Raw genomic sequence first — 12,689 nt, forward strand, 5'->3', positions numbered from 1 at the left:
AGGAGCATAACTCTCAAAAATAATTCAGATCTAGTTGGAGTCATTCTACAACTTAAGTGCAAAACTCCTGAGGTAATGCAAAGGAATAAGAAAGAATGCATTCAAAAATTGACGAAAAAATAAACTTGAAGCAACTAGTAAAAGAAAATAAACATAATAACAACAAAACGTGCAACTAAACTACACGTACACTTGTGATAACGTGAAAACCAAACTTGAAAACAATGTTAAATGACTGCATGAATAAGATAACAAGGGGAAAATGTCAAGATTCGTTCACAATCAGAAGCAAAGAGAAAGAAAAATGTCACATTGGCTTACTCACAGTGCTAGCTGTCGAGACAGTCCAGTTTGTGCCGAGCTCATACAGAATTTTTCTGAGCGAGTCTCACTGCTAATGTGTGTGTAAAAGAAAAAAAAACCAGTGTAAGCAAACTGGCCATAGCAGTGTAAAAACAAACCGAATAACATGAACCAATCAGCTTGGCCCAGATATTTTTTCTTTTAAATGGAGTAATGGGGTGAATGGATGGCAATTCTTATTCAAATGGGCCTGTCACACTGAAAGCACTGTATGAAAGGAAAAATGGTTTCTAGGCAGACGGAATGTAGTGGCCTATTCTTTGGGCAGCGCATCTCAACAGAGAGTTTCAGCAGAGACTTCTGCGTACGGAGCAGGAGTGAGGAAATGAGCGCTGTATGCTCCTAGCTGGGAGATCCCTAATCCCCGAAGTTTTCAAACTTTTGGACTACTGTTCCAGAAAAAAAAAAACCCAACGCACTTTCAGCTTCGCCCCCTGTCAGCACCTCCTTCCGGCTGAATTGAGATAAAAGAAGAATAAAAGGGCCACAAAGGGAAAAAAAAAAGAAAACAAATCCTGTCACGCTGAAGTCGGCAAAATGGAAGGGACAAGAGCCTTCCCTCAGAAAGCTTTAGTAAGCTGCGACATAAAGTACATTTGAAAAAAAATTACATTTTTGAACAGACTTTAAGATTCAAGCCTATCAAGTTTGAAAGGAAAACTAAATTTTAGTTTCATTACACTGTAACTCACACAATGCTGTACACACTTCTCATTTTTGGTTTATCTGAACTACCTTTAAAGGCCTCAGAATTATTCAAAATATTTCCCACCATTATTACACACAATTGAAAGACTATGCAACAAAGCAGCACCAATTCCATTAATTCTTGTTTTGGAATGACGAGTTTCTTTTACCCCATTTCACCCTATTGTGGGTGCTACTGACTGAAACTGCTTGACCTCCCCCGAGCCCACTCATATACACACCACCTCAATTTTAATACCTCAATACCTCCCAACAGGCTGAAGAGCACTTATTAGGTTTCCCAACATTGGACAGGCACATTCCCTCCTTCTGTTTTCTAGAGGGAAAAAAAATGAAAGCAGTGGAAAAAAGCACTAACATTTTAACATTTTAAGCTAGGACCAACCCTTGCACCTTCTTCTTTTAAGTAAAAAAGGTATTTGAAAATCAAGAATTCAAACACAAGCATGCTGCTTTGAAGCATAACGTTTAAATTGTATGTATTTTGTTCTTTCTTCATCAAAAATTGATCCAAAACAACCTTTTAAAGATTTTTTGGGACTTTTAGAGCGGGTTGCATGACTGCACGACTTACAGCGTAATAAGGATCCTTTATTAAAGGAATGACCTTGGAATCATGAAAGTAGCACAGAAGCAAATTATAACAATAAGCTGTTGATCCCAGGACATCCAGGTCCTGCTGTTGTGTTGAATGGCAGGGAATGGCAAAAGACTAAACCCAGTTCTTGTCTTTTTAGCATTTATTTTTACCAGAAACTGGTCTTCTTTGTTGTCAGTAATAGATGAAGCAGTTACCAACAGCATGTGGTCCCATTGCAAAAAACCTCAACAAGAATAGCCTGAATTCCTCATAATTAAGCCATTGTATGAAACCACTCTTAGTAAGCTGGAGCACAAAGTGACAAGGGTAAGCAGCGTCCAGTTAGGTATTGTATTAATGGAATCAATGAAGAAAAGATGCCATAAACAGAACATGGTCATGTATAATTTGAGTCCCAAAAGTGGTGGTTTGGGCAGTGTACTGTACTGTACAGTATAACACAAGCCCTATGTCTGTCTATAACTTTGTAACTACTTATCAAAAGATAACAAAGCCCCTCAGACTAATGATGAATTTAAAACTGCAAATAGTAGAAGGAAAAAATATATATATTACTTAATGTACAGTTAATGCAAAGCATTAATTGAATATTTGTGATTAAAGAAAAAAAAAAGTAATTACAGGTACTGTACATGAGCAGAACTATCACAATGCTGTATATTTTAGAAATTCATTTCTGTGTTCCAGCACACCTAGACACTACCCTGCGGAATATGGCAGGTGAAATAAGAAGTACTGTATATTTGGAAGTTCTATTAATTGTATTTTCTAAATAAAGCATTTTTTATTTAGCACTGTTTCAGACATATGTTGAGACAGGTTTGCAGTATCTGTGTCTTTTCATTGAGTAATTGTATTTGTTGTCCCATTTCCAGACCTAATAAGTCCATTTGAGTAACCTTACATTGCATGCCTCTAGAGTATTAAAAAATAAATCTATTTTTGTTTACTTTTTATTCTGATTCTATTTCTTTGGGACAGAAAAATATGTATGTCAATGGTAAAGAAAGATGAAAACTCTGACAAATAAACACATGCCTGCGTTTGGTTGGTACAAACCCAATATGCATTTCTCCAAGGTATGCAAGAGTCCTGCCTTTGTCTAAATCAAGCTGTATTCAGGGCATACAGAGTGAGGGGGCATCATTTTCTTGGTTTACCAGGATAGAGGCTTACAAAGCCTTAGAGTACATAACTGAGAATGTATTCATCCAGGTTTCTGGAAAGAAATTTTCTGGCCTAGTTTAAGAGAAGCATAAGCTCACTGAATATAACAATGAATGCTCCGGATTCTGAGAAGCACTGTTTTCACCTAAGATTCAATGGATGACAAGCAAGAAAAAACTAACATACAGTAGAAACATATAACATTACAACACCATACTCATTCCAGTATGTCAACAGCCTTTTTCAGCAGCACTGGCTTATTATGCTGAACAAGAAATCATAGCATGTCAGTCTAAGAGGTTGTTGCTTTAGGATCCAGGTCTATACAAGACAAACACTTTCTTGAAGAACACAGAAAATATTGGAGAACAGTAATGCACAAAAGGAGAACCTGCTGGCTTTATTATGAGGAAGGGACATGAATAGTCAGTTCAGAGGCCTACCCAGGATTTTAATCTTATAAAGTAGTTATTGAGATTGGAAGAACTAAATATTATCATTAATACTGAATTATTTATTAATTATCACTAATGAGATTTGGGGTCAGAGAGTTATTTGTAGGTTTTGTATCACGATTCTGAAACAATCTGAAATTATTTTTAGAAATTATTTGTCTGTCATTCAACTGATGCAATGAACACATACTGATTTTACAAAATAACCGTCCCAGAGAAGGAGAAAGTACAAATACAATGGGAAAATGTCTTCAATGCAGGCCAGTTTCTAGTAGTTCACATAGCTAATTTAATACAATCATTTTCTTAATTTGTTCAGCAAATCTTGATTTTTGATTCTCACATTGTTACAATGTTTTTATTCTCTTTCTTTTGACTGACAGCAGCAATTTCTGTACTGCACAGCAAGAGTGAGATGACAAAGGAATTGTTGTAAAACTAACCATAATGGCACATTGTCAAATCTGCACTTATCCATCACAACTGGCAGGGGACATGACTCAGGTTTGAACAAGCAACATCTGGATCAAAGTGCTGATTCTGCATGAGGAGCAAGCTCCTTTACTGATGACCCTGCAAGCTTTTGATGGTTGAAAACGTAAAGAATGCTGGTGAGTCCCGACAAGCACATACTATTTTGAGCCAGGAGGAAAATACAAAATGTATTCAATAAGGCCATTAAAACTACTTCAGCGAGATCTGAGCTAGAAAACAAATTAGATGGCCCTAAAAAAAGAATGGAGTCTGACACCTTTACACCCACATGTATACCCACACCACTGCACTGGTTGCACAGAATCGTTGCTCTCGCTGCTCTTCTGTTTGCTCACATCCATACTGTCATCATCTCAGTGTTCCAGACCATTAGACATTCACTCTACCCCTGATCTACGGCACAAGGCTGAGAGGTGGCATTAACAGACGGAGCAACGTGGGAGCTTCTGAAAGCCACACGGACAGCTGGTTCTACTCATCCACTGCTCTGAAACAAGGAACAGTTCATCTTTCCTCTAACATTCAGACTGTCGAAATGAAAAGGATTTGACTTGGGAACATCTTATGGTCTCAAGGTTCTCCATGGCACAGTAAGATCAATTTCCTACTGGGAGCCTGTCACAGAAGGAAGAAAATAGTTTGTGGGGAACTTACTATTCTGTGGCCACAACGTAATTATCTTGTGGGCATGACTTAATGTCTCATGGGAACAGTTTAAGATCTCTGAGGCCACCATGTCACAGCAAGAACCTTTTTCTACAGTGCACAGATCTCTTCGGGCTGGGATAGTTTCATTCACCCCCAAAAAGCTGTCATACTTCTCAGAATTATGAATCATTCTTCTTCTACACGTCTCTAATATTAAATTGGCAGTACAAAAAGGCACGTAAACTCTTCTTTCCTCGGAACACCCTGCAAAATGAGATAAGACCTGAATTACAGTAACTGCATCTAAAATGTCTTTACAAAAGCTTTCTGGTAATGCACAGATAATCCCAGTGTCAGTTGGAGAGCTTTTTTTCTTCTGCATTCATGCTTGTACGAATGAAACATTTTCATAAAAAGGACACAAAGTATCGTAATACAGCAATGCATTTTTTCCCCCGTTGAATATTCAATAATCACTCAGGTCTAAAAAGTGACTGCTTATACCTTGTGAAATCTAAAAGCCCAGCCCCTCATGAGTGGCAACTCCTCCACTGACAGCTTAAGTTAATTTTTCCTGTCCTCTTGTTCATGTTAAAATACGCCCACATACAACTCATGTAACACTCTCCTTCCTCACTCAAGAGCTATCAGGTAGTGATACAAATGCATATAACAAAAAGCTGAAAGGTATTGTAATTACCAGTTAGGTTCAAGTTCTGTTTTCTGAAGGTGCTTTAGCTAATTACAGCACTACCTGAAAGTTCACTTTGCCTTCAAAGGAAGAACACAAAAACATTATTTTTAAATCATGTAGATTCCCAACATCCTTTCTCAAGCACAACAAACAAAATAACATCCCTTGCTTGCATACTTATTCATACATCAAAGCATGCATGAAAAGTACCGAAAAAGAATTGTATTGGAGAGAGCAAGTGAACTATAATAAAGACCAAAAATATTTGCACATAAGTACACCCAACAACTGCATTTCAAAGGACGCATTGTGTTTCGTAAGCAATACAGAAATGAAGATTAATAGGTACAATAGGGCACCAACTCAAGTACTAACAAATAAAACAAGCACTGTACGTAATTAAACATAGCAGCATGTCCGGGGCTATACCCTGAAAGCTCCATGAAAAACAATCCTTAGCAATAGTTGAGTGCAAACACTGCAGCCTTTTGTAAAAAAAAAAAGAGCTGGGGCTTATCAGAGATTAAAGAGATAGGTACAGTAGCATTCTGAATGTGTGCTGAGGACAGCCATGCAGGGTCATGACTCAGGAGGCAAAACATTTCAAAAGGGATCAAGAACAAAAAAAGTGTGGATGTACTGTACAATTTGCATTTACAGCAGTGTTACCACTTTACTTAGATTCAGTCCTAAGAGGTGGAAAGGGCCAAACATGACTCAAAAATTGAGGCCCAGAGAGAGTTAAAAAATAACCAATGGGTACCTTATCAATATACAGACATGTCTGCTGTGTGAAGGACTCAGTGAGACGTCTTTACATGACGAGTAACTGGAAACTTGCTGGAATTAAAATTTACATAATCCCAAATTCTGATTTACAGTAGGATGTTGACTGATTGATGAAAAACACAAATGTGGCCTCTATGCATGGTGGTAGATCAATTATACTGTAGTTACAGTCATTTCCTAGCCTGAACCTACAGCTGGTTTTAACACGGTGGTCATGGTATTATGATACCATTGGAAAGCTGTATAAGGAGAAGCATTAGGCATGATATTCATGTAAACCCCTTTAAAATATTAAAAAGGATAGATTTTCTTTTGGGGAATAAGAACATGACAGAGCTTCTTTATGACAGAATAGTCTTCACTATTTGGGAAGCAGTGTTTGTGCATTTCTGTCATGTTTGGGGATTTACGTAATTATATCAGCCAAGATTTAAACAAGTTAAATACCCTTGGTTGCAAAACCTCACTAAAATGTTAATTTGAGGAATACCAACAATTTGGAAAAGATTGCGATTTCATATTCTACAGAGAACTTTTTCTACATTTTTACTACAAAACCCAGATGGGACTTTGTTACAGTAAGCACATTGAGAGCATGTTGTTTATTACTAGTGAATTTTTTTATTCACCAGCAGAATCTCAAAGCACATTACAGAGACATTTCTGACACTGCTGTCCAGGACTTGTCTGTTGCATTTTTTACACCGGTCAATGACGATGAGCTGATTGGCTTAGATCCCCCACGAACATGACCACTGTACTCAATTGCAAAACTCTCTTTTCTTCATGCAATCATTCCAAGACAAAGGCTATGTGTCCCCATAATGTGCATTAGTCTATGACAGAAACCTAGAAGGTTCTGTTTCTCGTAAGAAAGACAGAACTTTAGAAAATTTACTATTTGTTTCCTCTGGTAATAAGGACTTTATCTGGAAACATTACAAGAACAATTGCAGATGCATTTGAATTAAACTGCTCTGGCTCCAGCCAGGCACTCAAAGCAGCAGTGATAATGACCTTTTACTACAGCCTAAGCATGTTACTGATTGAGACTGACTCAACATGCACTTGACAAAGTGTACGACACCTCAGATTCATTCAAAATCTACAGCAGGGGAACAAGTAATCCAACACCAATGAGCGCTTGCTTTTCCTCCTGTGCATACATTTTCTTTTGGTACTGTCATACCTCTAAGGCTGCCATAAAATATATCAGATTCTGCCTCAGTGAGTAGATCCTGCAATGATTAGAGCTCCTGCTCTGATGAAGGTAAAGCCAGGCCGATAAGGAATTAAACTTTAACCAGCCACACCCGATAGTTCTGAAAGGGGGAAAAAATGCTTCTCTGCTGCAGGGTGTGAAGGAGTAAAGTCGCAGACTGTAACCTTAGCACTGTACACCATGTACCCCCTGTGGCAGAAATCTCTCCAGCATGTTGCATTTTCTTTATGCATGGCTTCAATCTCCCTGACTAGCAAAAGCCTCTGACATAAAAAGTCTTGTACCAGCAAATAAGAAAGGAAATGTAGTTGTTGCATTTCTTTGTCTCAAAAATACGTGACTAGAAGCAATTAAGAAATATGTTGAGATATGCATGTTGGATTTAGTCTTCCTTGCTTTCGTTTCACATTTAATCTTAAAAATGACAAAAGCACACAATGATCGCATATCGTAAAAAAAGATCTGTCGGTTTTCTCTTGATTCTCCAGCAACCCGATCTACAGTCGGCAGTCTCATAAGAAATTAATCCTTCTTCTTTCCTCAAAGGCCAAATACCAATGCTGTTCTTCAGCTCTCAAGATGAACTTAATAAGCAGCTTATCAGGAGAGAACATTGAATGTGGGAGCTACCTATTGCACAGTACTTCAGGCAATTACAACAGTACCCCAGAACACAGTTCTCAAAGCTGTGCAGAAATAAAGGTGGGTTCCGAAGAGATGTCTCAAGTCCCTTCTTTTTCATTAGCATAAACTTTCAATTAATCATGAGAAAGAACCGCAAATAAAGCAAAGCAGACTGGCTTTAAGACACTGTTCTTAAATCCCATGGATTGCAAGAAGGTGGGAGTTGAATTACCATACCTCTGTAGATAAGAACTGCTAAGAACATCTCACCAAAGCAAACTGATCTTGCTCACTGCAGTTTACTGCTGCTCCAGGCTTCCTGCTTTGCAGCCCGGCCGATACCGTATTAAAATTGTTAGTAGAAGGAATTCTAAATGTTAAAATGTATTTCAATATTTCTCTGACAGAGAGTCAATACAATTAACACTACATGTATATATCTTTGTGAAGCCAAACATGACCGCCGAACTTAAATAATTTCCTGTAATCAGTTAAGCTGAAAAACAAATGGTTAAAATGTCTTACGTGTAATCAGACAAATTTCCTTTCAGAGTTATTATGACTTCTTTTGAAGGAGTGACTCATTGTTTGATGGTTTTTTAAATAGCGGTGCAGCAAAACGCAATTAAGGGCATCAAAACACCAATTAAAATCCTAAAACTGAAACATGAAACTGAATTTTATGTTTTAGAAAAGAAAAACATTGAAGACATCAGCTGTTTAAACATGGTCTCATTTAAACCATGGCCATGGTCTTTCTCTGGGTCAACAGTTTTCAATCAGGAATCTTGAGGCCTACGAGTGACCTCAGATTCTGACAAGGCGTTGCTCAGAAACGAATGTACAATGTAAAATGTATAAAGTGCGCAACAACACTTAAGTAGTGTTCGGTTTCTTATCTGTCAACATTTTCATCATATCTTTTTACCTGCAATTCTATATCCCATTTTAGCATTTCAAACTTAATAAATATTGTGATTTCTGTTTCATTTCTGTCAGGGGGTTTTAACAGAAATTACTGCCTCAGACAGGGTCTAGAGTCTAAAAAAAAACAACAACCCCTGATTGAGATGACACTGCCTTCTGTATTCCAGTGTGTCAGCTTTTTTATTCTGATGTTTGCTTATTAAGGTAAGGAGAAAAAACTACTACTGCATACATACATGTAGAACTGAAATGCAATAAATTGCTTGTACTGTACAACTGAAAGAAAAGCTACAGCAGTTAAAGGGATATAGCCACAGACGCCTGCACCACATTTTTGGAGTAAAAAAAAGGGTAAATGGATAGTGCATTTTGAGAAACCTCAGTGAAGAAAAACTTGCCTGGCTTGCTTAATAATCAAGGACATGAATTTCTAAATCACCGCGATTAGACCTTAAGGGTCTCAAATATCAAAGAATGCTAGCAAGACAATGCAGGTAAGTCCTGGATGTGTTCCACCTGAGAAATACTTCAAACTCACAATCACAAGACTGCTGAAGGAAAGCAGAAGTCCCACTTTTCCATCTGAAGTTCAATCACTCATTCAGTCTAGCTTGGCTCTGACAATGGATCTCAGGCTCCATACTGATGTTCAGGCTTGTACATTTTCCACAGGCAAAATGATCAACCCACAAACTAGCTGCATAAGCTTCAATAGTTTTAAAACACATTGGGAGAGTATAGCATTGTTTAACCTTCTGTTTAAATAAGATCTCTAATAAGATCTGGAAGCACAATAAACTGTGTAAATACCTAAAATTTCCAAAGAGAGACAGGGATCAATTTGATCATTAAAAGGTCTCATTATATTACGAGGTTTTAAGTTCCATGACGGAAAATCATTATTTTGTAATTGTTTAAAGCTGAACAAATGAGGATTATAACTCATTTTATAAAAAGGATTGTAAAGGATCAGTAAAAAATCTGAACAGATGTGCTGTGATCATAAAATTGTTCAGCATTTATCAGATCACTGGTGTGTATGCATACAGTATACAGTATGTGTATAAAACTGAAACATGGAAATCAGTCCTCTCTGTGCTATGGACTGACACAGAAAAACCATCCCAATTTTATTTGGCATCACTGTGGTTGTTTTTTTGGCAGCAAGACGAACTCCTAAAGGAATATTATGCCTCAAGGATCTGATGATTAAAGAAGTGAGTCAAGATTCCTGCAGCTGCTAAAACTTGTAATTCAATTATCTGTGGAGGTGGTGGTAGATTGATATCTCTTCATCATTTCCATTTTGTACTGTACACATCACTCTGAAGAAATTATATCAGGAAACTCTCTGACCACAGAACATATTCCAGTTATGATTAACTTAAAATCCATTATTGTCCTTACTTGAACAGCTATTCATAGCAATCTTATCTAAAGTTTTTCTGTATTCAACAGATTTTTTCCCTTCCTGTAAATAGTAGTGTAGTGTAACTGTAAAAGGAAGTCCTTAAGAAAAATCCAATATCCCCCTAATTTATAAAATAATAACGTCTGTCTTGCAGGATGCTTTGAAAAGTATTAATATCTGTCTAAGGTTAATCAAGGCCAAATTCATACAGTACAAGAAAAAGTCAGGGAATAGCTTGGAAGGTCCTGTGGCACTGACAAAACACACACACACACACACACACGGAATCTCACTTTAGATAAATACACCCCAGAACACTGCATGTAGACACAAGTCACTGACTGTACCTGATAGCTCAAGAGAAGGGTTTAAGAAGTGCTAATCTTTCCAAGCCACAGTGCCAGCTACAGCTGATTGACTTGAGAACACTGAAATAAGCGTCTGGAAAGGAACAGTTTCACTCTCACATATGGGATATCAAACCAAACTCAGTGGTTAGAAAGTTACTTTACTGAGAAATAAAGTATAGTGTGATATCAGGAGCGCCGGGGATTTTACATCCATGCATGCTAAGTTTGTAAGCATGGGGCGATCCAGAATCAAGTTTCAAAAACATTTCTGAGCTGGTGCCTGGATCACGTCATGAGGCAGTTTTCCTTGGGAGTGTGATTACTAGAGTAGAGAGGGTGCTTCAAACTCCCTGTAAGACAACAGCTCCTAGAGGTTCCAGAGCTCTTGCAGCATGACAAAGGATGAATGTCTCAATGTGTGGGCAGCTCTGTGGATCCTGTCTGTCCACTCTGATTCTCCTTGTGTAATATAGGACTTATCGCTGTTGGCCAGGATGTAAACAAGACACAGGCAATACTAAATTAAGTGGGTATAAAACATTATATAAAAAATAAAAATTTTTTAACGTGTATTATTGTGTTATTGATACAAAATCTACACAAATAAATTACTAAGTTACAACTTAAAATGACTAAATTACTTACTAAGTAGTGAGACACCCAATAACTGCCATGTGCTTTAATTAAATTATTGATCATCACCCTTACCTTTGGTGAGGAGAACAGAGTATGAAGGACTGAACAAAAGTAATCTTCTGGTACTAGTAATTGCAAAAGCATACAGCCCTATGTGTTTATGACAAAAAAAACTTGTAATTTATTTTTAAATTAAATGAAGCAGTATTTTTAAATTAAATGAAGCAGTATTCTCAGTATTTTTGCCCATGTACCTCTCACAAGTGATGCACCTTTTTCAGCAGTGCAAAACATCAGGTCTGTCAAAGATCCAAAACCTCTTAAAAAATACCAGAACCACTTGTAACACCAATATGTTTTGCCCTTGTTTAATTTACGTGTTTCGTTCGTACGATGTAAAAGCATAAAAGTTAGAAAGCAAAGATACTGTACATAACCACGTTTTAAAAAAAAATTAAGCAGGCTGAAAGTAAATGTCTGGACACAGGCTTTTGTACGGTGATTGTACATTTAGACTGCTGTAGTTCACCAATCTACGCTATCACACAAAATGAATATACAGTACATAGAACAGAGGTACCAGGCGATAATTAATATTTCAAAACAGTAAACTAAAGCATGATGAATGAATACACAGAGAGACTTAACCTAAGAAAATCGATCTCCACGCTTTAAACAATCTCCGTTTGGAAGAACTATTCTTCAACTGAACCATATCACAGGAAATAAGAACTCTGTTATTACCAAGAATAAAAATATGATCTTTCTATGATTGATTACAGTTCCATCCAGGGGTTGAATTCATGTATTCATTAACGTTAATGATCTTGATAATGATCTGACCCGATGAGTCTGCTCTGTGATAAACCCTGATTTTACTTACTGTACCTCTTTCACATACTGTAAGATCATTCGTTTATTGTCTCCGTAAATATGATGGCTTGTCAACTTCATGAATAGTTTTGATAACATGACATTGTCTGTACGAGTTAGTTATTAGATACTGTAGGCGGTCAGGTGTTCAGGAACAAAGCTTGCGATGTTAATTTTATTAATCGTGTTATTATGAATAAAACATCTTATGTCAAAACGTCTTCCCTGCAGGTTTTGTTTTTGCATATTTCGTTGTTTGGACCGTACATTCCATATCGAAAACCAACCATCCCAATTAATAATGCACTTTTGCCAAATTCTACATTCTACTTTAATTCTACTTCAAGCAATGCAATTCCACTCAGCCATGGAAAATATGTTGCAAAAAGCCATGACCTATCCTTCCCTCGAAATTACGTAGAAGTGGACGCAACACTCACAGATGCAAGCTTACTAAAACTTTTTTTTGTCCAGTAAACGAGTTTCTTATGTTGCAAATTGCTAGTAGGGTCTACGATATCCACATTATAAGGCAAATGCGTCACTGCAGAAAGAGAAAGCTTAACAACCGCAAGCAGAAACCTCACCTGTTGACGGTTTCCCGCAACACGATTAGTCAGCTGGGCTCGTTCACCTGTCTGGACTCAGTCAAGTTTCCCTCGACACTGCAGCAGCTATTCGGGTAGGTGGAGCCTCGTCGCTGGAACTGTGCCACCAGGTACTGTA

The 12,689-nt window shown here is 37.4% G+C and overlaps 1 protein-coding gene across 2 annotated transcripts in view; it reads right to left on the minus strand.

The window, feature by feature from the left end:
* lamb2l (laminin, beta 2-like) overlaps positions 1-12,689 on the minus strand; it is a 66,860-nt gene extending 54,171 nt beyond the window's left edge. The window contains exons 1-2 of one of the 2 annotated variants that reach the window (XM_088636560.1): positions 12,551-12,686; positions 326-394 (exon numbers count right to left, since the gene is read on the minus strand). The gene's annotated coding sequence lies outside the window, so the exon portion shown is untranslated. Of the gene's footprint in view, positions 1-325; positions 395-12,550 lie in introns of both variants that reach the window. The other variant, XM_088636559.1, reaches the window with a different exon arrangement.

Source organism: Lepisosteus platostomus, chromosome 6 (assembly GCF_059453375.1).
Source record: "Lepisosteus platostomus isolate fLepPlt1 chromosome 6, fLepPlt1.hap1, whole genome shotgun sequence".
NCBI lineage: Eukaryota > Metazoa > Chordata > Actinopteri > Semionotiformes > Lepisosteidae > Lepisosteus > Lepisosteus platostomus.